At 30.3% G+C, this 8810-nt stretch overlaps 1 long non-coding RNA gene across 1 annotated transcript; it reads right to left on the bottom strand.

Moving 5' to 3' along the window:
- Nucleotides 1-861: 861 nt before the first annotated feature.
- On the bottom strand, nucleotides 862-5831 carry LOC132759053 (uncharacterized). Its single transcript, XR_009629657.1, has 2 exons — nucleotides 5324-5831; nucleotides 862-1932 (listed from the first exon to the last, which is right to left on the bottom strand). It is a non-coding gene; the product is annotated as an uncharacterized LOC132759053 (long non-coding RNA).
- Nucleotides 5832-8810: the final 2979 nt, after the last annotated feature.

Below are 8810 nucleotides of genomic sequence, written 5' to 3'. Positions count from 1 at the left end.
CACAACAGTTATGTCGTGCTGAATGATCTTCAAGGATCGAAAATATAACATCTTTGATTATATGTACGGGGAGACTTTTTACGGCCGCCTCACGGCACAAATAACACTGATGTGACCATAAAATAGAGTAAAACAGAATCCCTAAAAAATAGCCGAACACGGCAAAATTGAAAATTTTGCAAGCTTGGTTTGATTGAGCCTGTTCATGGACGGTACTGGATAGTGCAAGTTAACGTCCACGTCCCCTAGCACTGGCTTAAGCAGAATTCAACATTTAACACGAAAAATGGTGGAATTTTGAATTTAGTAACATCCACAGATGTGTTCATACGGCGGTTTTCATGGAACCTTCAAAGTGTATTCTTTCTTAAGATAAGATATCAAACATCATTTGTATTTAGTTGTTGTTGATGTTTTTTGTTGTTGGTTTTTTTTGTCGTTAATAAGAACATATTACAGTGCACGTTATACATTCTGCTTTGTAGGTTTCAGCCACAATTTCCTCGTCATTTATTTAATTTTATTTAGATTTCATCATGAAATCTGGAGAAAGTTTGATCCCTCGGAAGCAATTATATGACTATTGCAGACTCGGTATGATGTGACTTTTTGAAGTAAATTTTCTAATCAACTTCTATTATGTTCTATTAAAACGGATTTTCATAGACAAGTATCATTATTAGAAATTCGAAGAAGATCGAAGGAAATGAAAAACTATTTAATGAGAAATAAATAATGTTATAGTTTTTTCTTCTCGTTAAAGTATTGCACTTTGTGGGAAAAGAAACGGGTTTTGTATTTTACAGACATATGCATGTACAATGTATGTAAAACAATCAGAATAAAAAAGCAACAACAGAAATTATTGTGGAATTATTTGCATCATATTTTTATATAGAAACGAGGGGCGTTCAATATATTCGTGTCCGTTAATTACAATCATGAACTTCGTGCTTAATAAAAGTTAACTACTTCGCTGAACACTAAGACTATTTTAGGAAAGTAACAATGATATTTTTTTCAATTTTTAATGACCATCTTGCACTGGATAGAAACAGATATCTGTATTTGTGTTATGTCATCTGGTGCTGATATGTACTCGTTCTATTACATCTATATTTGACTAATTCCATTGTGTGCATAAATACGGACTTCCAATTAAAAATTACATTTGAATTCGTTTTTTGTTATGTTCTAAGCTTGTATACTGTCAATATGTTAAACATGAAAATAATCTAAAATGTACAAACAACAAATGTATGAATAATTTTTTTAATACAAAAATAACAATTTAGTATCTTCTAAGACAATAACAAATAATTATGAATTATTTTCTGTATTGTTGAATGAACTATTAACAAAGTTATTATTTGTCTTTTTTTATTTGTGCACAAGATATCTTTATGATAAAACTAAGTCTTGAAATAAGTATCACGTGTCTCTGTAATAAAATCATTTTTTTAAATCTTGCTAGTTTTAAACACTTGTTTTTACACATCATACGAATCATTACAGTTTTCAATCATAAATCTTCGCTGAACTTATTGTCGAGTTTTATCACCAAATTTCTTAGAGGAATGTTGAGGAATAGTGAGATTCATTACATAAGCGAGATTGCCGCTATTTTTTTCAGCAGTCCATTTGACATACCAAAAGCCATTATAAACTGTTCCATGTTGGCAGTTGAGCTTGGCATATTTGTACCATTGATGTAGGTCTTCTGTCACAACAGTCTACGTAAAGTTCATAACTTTGATATAGTCTTGCACACACATAACAGTTTGTATGTTCAGCCTCGTTTTCTTGGCAATATCCGACACGTAAACTTTTAGTTTGCTTGTGATAACTTTCTCTTATTTGAAAAGAGGGAAACGTCAATACACTGGATATCACGAACAGAAGAAGTCCGAATGTTGAAAATGTAAAAACCTTCTGAAATTAAAAGACAAACAGCTTTAATAACGGGTAAATAGAAAATAAAAATTTAATGTTATTTGTCTCAAAATGAAAAACATAAAACAACAATTTCCTCTAAACAAAATAAATTGATAGAGATAAACCGTAAAAGGGCGTGGACAAGTGTAAAGGTAAAACTTTCAAATATAAAAAAATGTACATTACTAATTTTTGTTTTTTTCTCCCTTTTTTCTAAGATGTATGCTCTAGTACTTTCTTCTTTTTCATTTTCAAACAAGAGTGAGTTGATAAGAAAATGTGTCTGAACCTCATGTGAAATACTCATTAATTCTTTCATTTTCTCTAACGTATTAAGCTTATTATTCTGAGTAATTCTGTATGAAAGTTGATCAGGTGGCATATGTTTTACTGTTATGAGAAAAACATGATTATCTATATTTACAAAGAAATAATTTATATTATGTGTATTTAGTTAAACACATTATAACAAACGTGACAATAGCTTCTGTTTTTAAAGGACTTTTATTACACTTGCTATTCATTTTCTTTTAAAAGTTTTGTATTTTCCGATTGTAATAAAAGGTAAAATTAATCATTTTGCGTTTGAATTGCCTTTAGTCGTGATAAACAGAAAGTGTCAAGTTCCAATAAAATCTGTGTTTATTTTCTATTTTTGTTGTCAATTTAGTAATACCATAGTTAAATACTGCCTGTTAATGTAAAACAAAAAATGGTATGTGAAAAAAAACTTAAATTGCAATTTTGCAAGATCGCAACTTGGTTAGAAATTGCTGAGAATTTAAGGAATAAATTGCTACTAAATTTTTATTTGTTCATTATAAAATGTTAAGTTTGTTGCCGTTTTGTTCATTTTAGTTACTTTGTGCTATAGTTTACTGATGTTAATTAATAATTTGGGTTTCTTTTTTCGTCAAATAGAAAAACAATTTTGTTTTTCTTTTGCAAAGCAATTAGTAAACATTCTTAAAACAGAGCATATTTGGCTTTTGTTTACTTCTTAAATGTTTCGGACGTGTGACAAGCAATAATCTCATAAACGTGAAATATATTATAGCTTTAAATGAGTACCGTTTTCAAACAAAATTTCAGGCAAATTTGCTTGTTATTTAGAATTAACGTTTAAAATGGTTTTATTACTTTCTTTAACGCAACTCATATCTATGTTTTAAAATCTATACATTTAGTGTTTGAAATTATTTTTGTCCAATTGGATTGAAGTATTTCAAATGAATCCTAACACATTTACTTTGGTAAATCGGCAAGCTGTTAATCAGTCTAGTAAATCGACTTTTTATAAAAATAAAAAAGTGGAAATGATAAATGACTATGCTTCATAGTTATTATGTATAGGTTAAAATTTATTAGTACGTATTTACAAAAATAAATTGATCGCGCGGCTACACTTTAACCTATACATAATAACTATAAAGCATAATCATTTATCATTTCCACTTTACTCTGGAAAACATCAACGATATTTGGTTAAATATCAGTAATCATTTGTGTAATTCATAGTCTACAATTGGTTACAAAGTTGTAACTTGTTATTTGAGAGTTATTGCTATCACTAAAGATGTTTCAGAAATAGTTCTCAATCACGAGTAGCTGTGACTCATTTATGACAGTGTGTTTAAGAGTTATCATGTGGAGGTGTTCAACTAATAAATCGCATTAAAGTAATCTCGGCATTTGTTTGAACTTATTAATATTACATAAGGCAATAACAGCAAATGTCATGATATTGTTTTTAATCTGCTTTAAATCAATTTAAAATCAACATCAAACCCGGCAAATAAGATAATTAAAGAACGTTGTTTAACGGATTAGCAATTTATCTTTAAGGGATCGAGCGCAACGTTTGCGACTGCTTTAAACAAATTTAACGGCTACGGTATAATGATGTAGCATTTAACATTATTGCGAAATCTATAGCAAATTTAAATAATGTGAGGTACACTGACCATTGTTAGTTATTTGAAATATTATAAGGAACGGCCGTAATCTTAAAGCAAACATATTTGATTAAATAAAGAACGCCGGAATGTCTGTTATCCGTTGTTATGCAAACTTTCACCAGATATAAAGTACTATCTTATAACCTCAATATCATTATCATTAAAGGAGAGATCATGGTTACTGGTATATTGATCATGAGGTCAAACAGTACATCATTTGAAGGTTACTTGTGGCAATAGTGCAGTTTGGCTACATCGTACGACTGCAATGTTTCATCACATTTTTACGAATCTATTTTTTTCACTATTGTTATTATTTCATTTAAAATATTTTATTTTCATTAATCTCTTTTTTAAAGTTTAGATATCTTTCAATGCTGAACATATTTCTAGAACATTTTGTATTAATTTTATAACGAAGCCACCACCTTTGGACGTTACAATAGATAAGAAAAACAAAACCATATGAGCCGCGTCACGACAAAACCAACATAATGCGTTTGCGACCAGCATGGATCCAGACCAGCCTGCGCATCCGCGCGCTCTGATCAGGATCCATGCTGTTCGCTATCAGTTTCTCTACTTGTTATAGGGTTGGTAAGCGAACATCATGGATCCTGATCAGACTGCGCAGATGCGCAGACTGGTCTGGATCCATGCTGTTCGCAAACCAATTATGTTGGCTTTGTCGTGACGCGGCTCATATAGTGATCACAGTCGTTAACCTTATCCATCATCACTTTTAAAACATAAACATGTGCAAAACAGTTTAACAGTAAAAATCTTAATAAAAATTTATAAAATATAAAACAATTTGTTCAACTTTAAAATGATATAGATTAAACCATTTTCGCAAAAGCTTTGTTCAAAATTGTACAGTGAAATACTTGCGGTATTATATATATATTTTCCAATATAATATAAAAAACAATCATGACATATTAGCGACTTGTTTAAAACGAAATAAATCCGATGTCTTATTCAAGACCACATTTTTAAACGTATGTGCAATAAATATAAATGAATATTTATTCTGTCTACAAGATACGTTTACCAGGGCGATAGACAGTAATTTTACAATTCGTTTTTCTTTTATATGCATCTTCTATATTAATTTATATCATATTATTATTTTTTCATACCTGCAGTTTACCAGATACCATTCACAAAATTATACAAAATAAGGGCATGCAAAGTTATGTTATAACCTCAAAGTATTTATCTGTATTTATAGATTTTTTACATTTTTTATATTTTAAGAATATAAATAAAAGTATATAAATGAATTCAAAACCTCATATTTAGAATATTTGTTTCGTTTATGTACTTTGAAGTTATCTGCTATACTTTAAATATTTAAAGATGTATAAAACAATATCATGATTCATTTAATATGAATATACTACTCATTCTTAACAAAAGTAACTCACCATTTTAACTCTGTATCCGTTTGATACCTTTAATAATCTTAATTCGTTTCCCGGTGATTAATTTTGAAATGACAGTAACACTCGTTTATCATCTCTTTTATAGTGAAGCAAACATCACTGTTCAAACTTCTGTCTGACATATAGTTCACGCTTCAATCCTATCACCCACATGATCCCCACGTGATAGTGACGTCATTGATAGTAATCCAAGACTTCCTTCGACAAGCAGCACGTTGCTTTGTAACATTTGTAAGAAAAACATCAGTACAAGAAAATTCCTGAAATGTGACAAAATGCTAGGCTATAGAGAGCTATAGCGGAGTGCTGATTGTTCTGCAAATACAAGATCGTGTGTAACAGCGTGAAGTTTCAAGTGAGTGTATAACTGATATTTATATAGCCTTTGTTGTGACACTCAGGGTCAATAAATCAGGATTGTTGAGACAATAACAGTTCCAGAAATTTACCAGCAGCTTCTCAACTTACAAAATGGTAAAATGATTTGATATGGGTGTTTTGCGTGTGCAATTCTAAATCTAAATATCATAAGACATCGGCTTGAATTACAATTTAAGCCCTGATACTTCATGCTTTTAATACAAATCTTGGTCGTAACCTCATGACAAGCTTGTGTATGTTGAGGTAATCATTCGGGACCCACATGCTCACAAACTAAATTGCGCATAATTTTCAGTAAAGTTTATCTTTATCTGTGTCTATATTTCTATTCGATATTACATTGAAGAATTCCTATTTCATTACAAAGATTTTAAGCCCTATCCTACTAAGCGTGATCTCATTTTTATGTGTGACAATGGTACAAGGCTATATGCTGAGGTTAGGGGAATGAAATGGTGGTGTTCACACAATATAGGGACGTTCGGATAATTGCACACGTTTTAAACGTAATATAACGGGCACATAATTTGGTTTGTTTGTTTCATTTTACGCCTTTCTCCAACAGTATTTTAGTCATTTAAGCGGGTTGTTTCCTTAACATCGTTTCTGGAGAGATACACCAGTACTTGACTACCTTCCTCCGCGCTAAACTACCAAAGCATCTCCCAGTGATCGAACCCACGCCAGAGAGGTAACTGGATTAGAAGTCATCGACTCTAACCCCCTCGACCACGGAGGATGGAGAATGTACATAAAATGGAAGAATAAACACATAGTAAAGAATACAGATAACGTATAAATGTTTGCACACAACATTATAAAGAATACACATACAACGGTGCATGAAATGAATGTCGCAAATCTCAATGCAGTTAGATTTGAAGACAATTGCATTTTTAAAAAATTATATTTTTCCATTTATTTTTCTATTTAGACTGTAAATGATTAATTGGCAATAATATAATTAATATCTTTATAGTGTTTCAGCAAAATATCTGTGATACTTTACGCACATGAATAATATAAAAAGAAAAAATATATTCCCTTATAAAGTATACGATTGCTCATGTGTTATTCGCCTAAAAGAATTTATGAAACATATGCCTTTGCTTATGAAACTATGGTATGATGTTTACCAAAAAAAAAAATATTTTACTTAAATCTCAATATAACTTTATACGGGTAACATGTACAGCTAAAACGACCTTGCAGCTACCAGATAAAATACAGAATGACTATACATAATAAATTTTTGTCCTTGATTGAGGTCAGATACAACATCTCATATGACGTCATGTTTAATGATAAAATTATCTAAATTTAAAGCTGAAAATATTTATTTTTCATATTTTAAATCAGTATCCTATTATTATGTACATACTTTTTAATTGTATACAATAAGTATATTAATATTCTTATTAAAATGGCATTTGTTATATCTGTTTCTCATTATAAAATAATCAAAAAGTTCATTCCATGGTAACTTATATATCATGGAACTTGGCAGACAGAAAATAATTTTCTGCGGCCATTTATCATCAAACTAATTATTTCAACTCTGTTCTTGCCATTAGTGTATAATTACTATAAAAAGATAAAAATTTCAATTAAATTTCGTAGAGAGTAATGACGTTAACATGAGTACATTAGTATCTATCATTGCATATACTAACATTCAATTTCAAAACTTATTAACTCAGTAAATACGAGTCTGAATTTTCGAATTTGAATTAAATTTTAAAGTCTTAAATTAAGTCTTCTTAACAAGTGTTCACTTAATAGCCATTTTACTTCTTCTTATCGGTCACTAACAAATTGGTTGATATGCTTTAAAGCAGCACGCCTCCAGATTCATGCTAATTTTCATGAAAATTTTAAAATGTATTTGATGTGTATTTTTATGAAACCAAAGGGAAGCAATTAACACTTTATCAATGGCACTTACAAACCACGGAAATGCATTAATAGCCTTTACTGCGTTAGTAACGCAGTAGTAATAGAGTTGTAAATACTGAAAAATAAGTCATTAATCGCACATCATATGTAAAATATTACTTGAATCTTGAAATATTTTACTTTTATTACAGCTTAGTTCATTTTTCTCAAGTTTAATTTTATTGAAATAGTTTGACTCACCTGGAGGCCTGTAGCTTGAAATTGTTTCATACCAGACTCTTTTGTTTACATTATGAACTAATCAAGAAATTATTATCATTAGTTTGTTCATACGGCAAAGATAAAGAAAATAAGTGTGTCCTTCAATGACGGGGTCATAAATTAGAGATTTAATGATGTTACTACGTAGCTAAGTAATTTAACAACTGTATTTCACATCAAACTTAAGATACAGTTTCTGAATCGAGTAGAACCACCGATGTTCCGTAAGCTGGGTGGATAGTTTTCTCGCTTGAAAAGAACAAAAGTCCCTGGCGGAATTCGAACCAACATTCCTAAAAGGCAAGTGGTCTGTCGTCAACCACTTTAACCACCACATGGTCATGGTCGTGAGATAAAGTCATTATCACAAAGATTCTGAAAATGAACTTTGTCAGATGAAAATTCCAAAGCTTGACACATGAACCGATTAAAAGAAATAACATAATCAACAATTAGTACAAAATATTGAGTACAATTAGTTTTAAATGCCAAGAAAGAATCATTACTTATATTTTATTTTAAATGAGAAAAGGAAACAGTTTCATATGAAAAACATATACCAGTATTTTTCATCCGAAGAAACGTGAATACATTATTTTTATTACTAGTCATCATAAAAGACACGTGAACTTACAACTTACCTCAGAAATAGAATTCATTTTTTGACAAGTGATAGCTTCGCCAAAATATTATTTCTTTTTCTGATAAAGGTCAGAGAAAAGTCATGCATTAATTAATTTTATCACATAAACCGCGGCGCAGGAGTGTAATAAAGCCATTTAATAAAAACGATATTACACAAGTGAAATAACACTTTGACGTGGCGTCATTTGCGCTATATAGAAACATAGCGTTAAAACGCGCTAATGTTAGCGTTACACTATAAGCGCGTCTTTGAAAAATTACCCATTTTAACATTTTACTGTTCTTA

Source organism: Ruditapes philippinarum, unplaced genomic scaffold, assembly GCF_026571515.1.
Source record: "Ruditapes philippinarum isolate M1 unplaced genomic scaffold, ASM2657151v2 ctg142_1_1_1_1, whole genome shotgun sequence".
Classification (NCBI taxonomy): Eukaryota; Metazoa; Mollusca; class Bivalvia; order Venerida; family Veneridae; genus Ruditapes; species Ruditapes philippinarum.
Note: the sequence above shows the minus strand (reverse complement) of the source record. Positions and strands in the feature narration are given on the sequence as shown.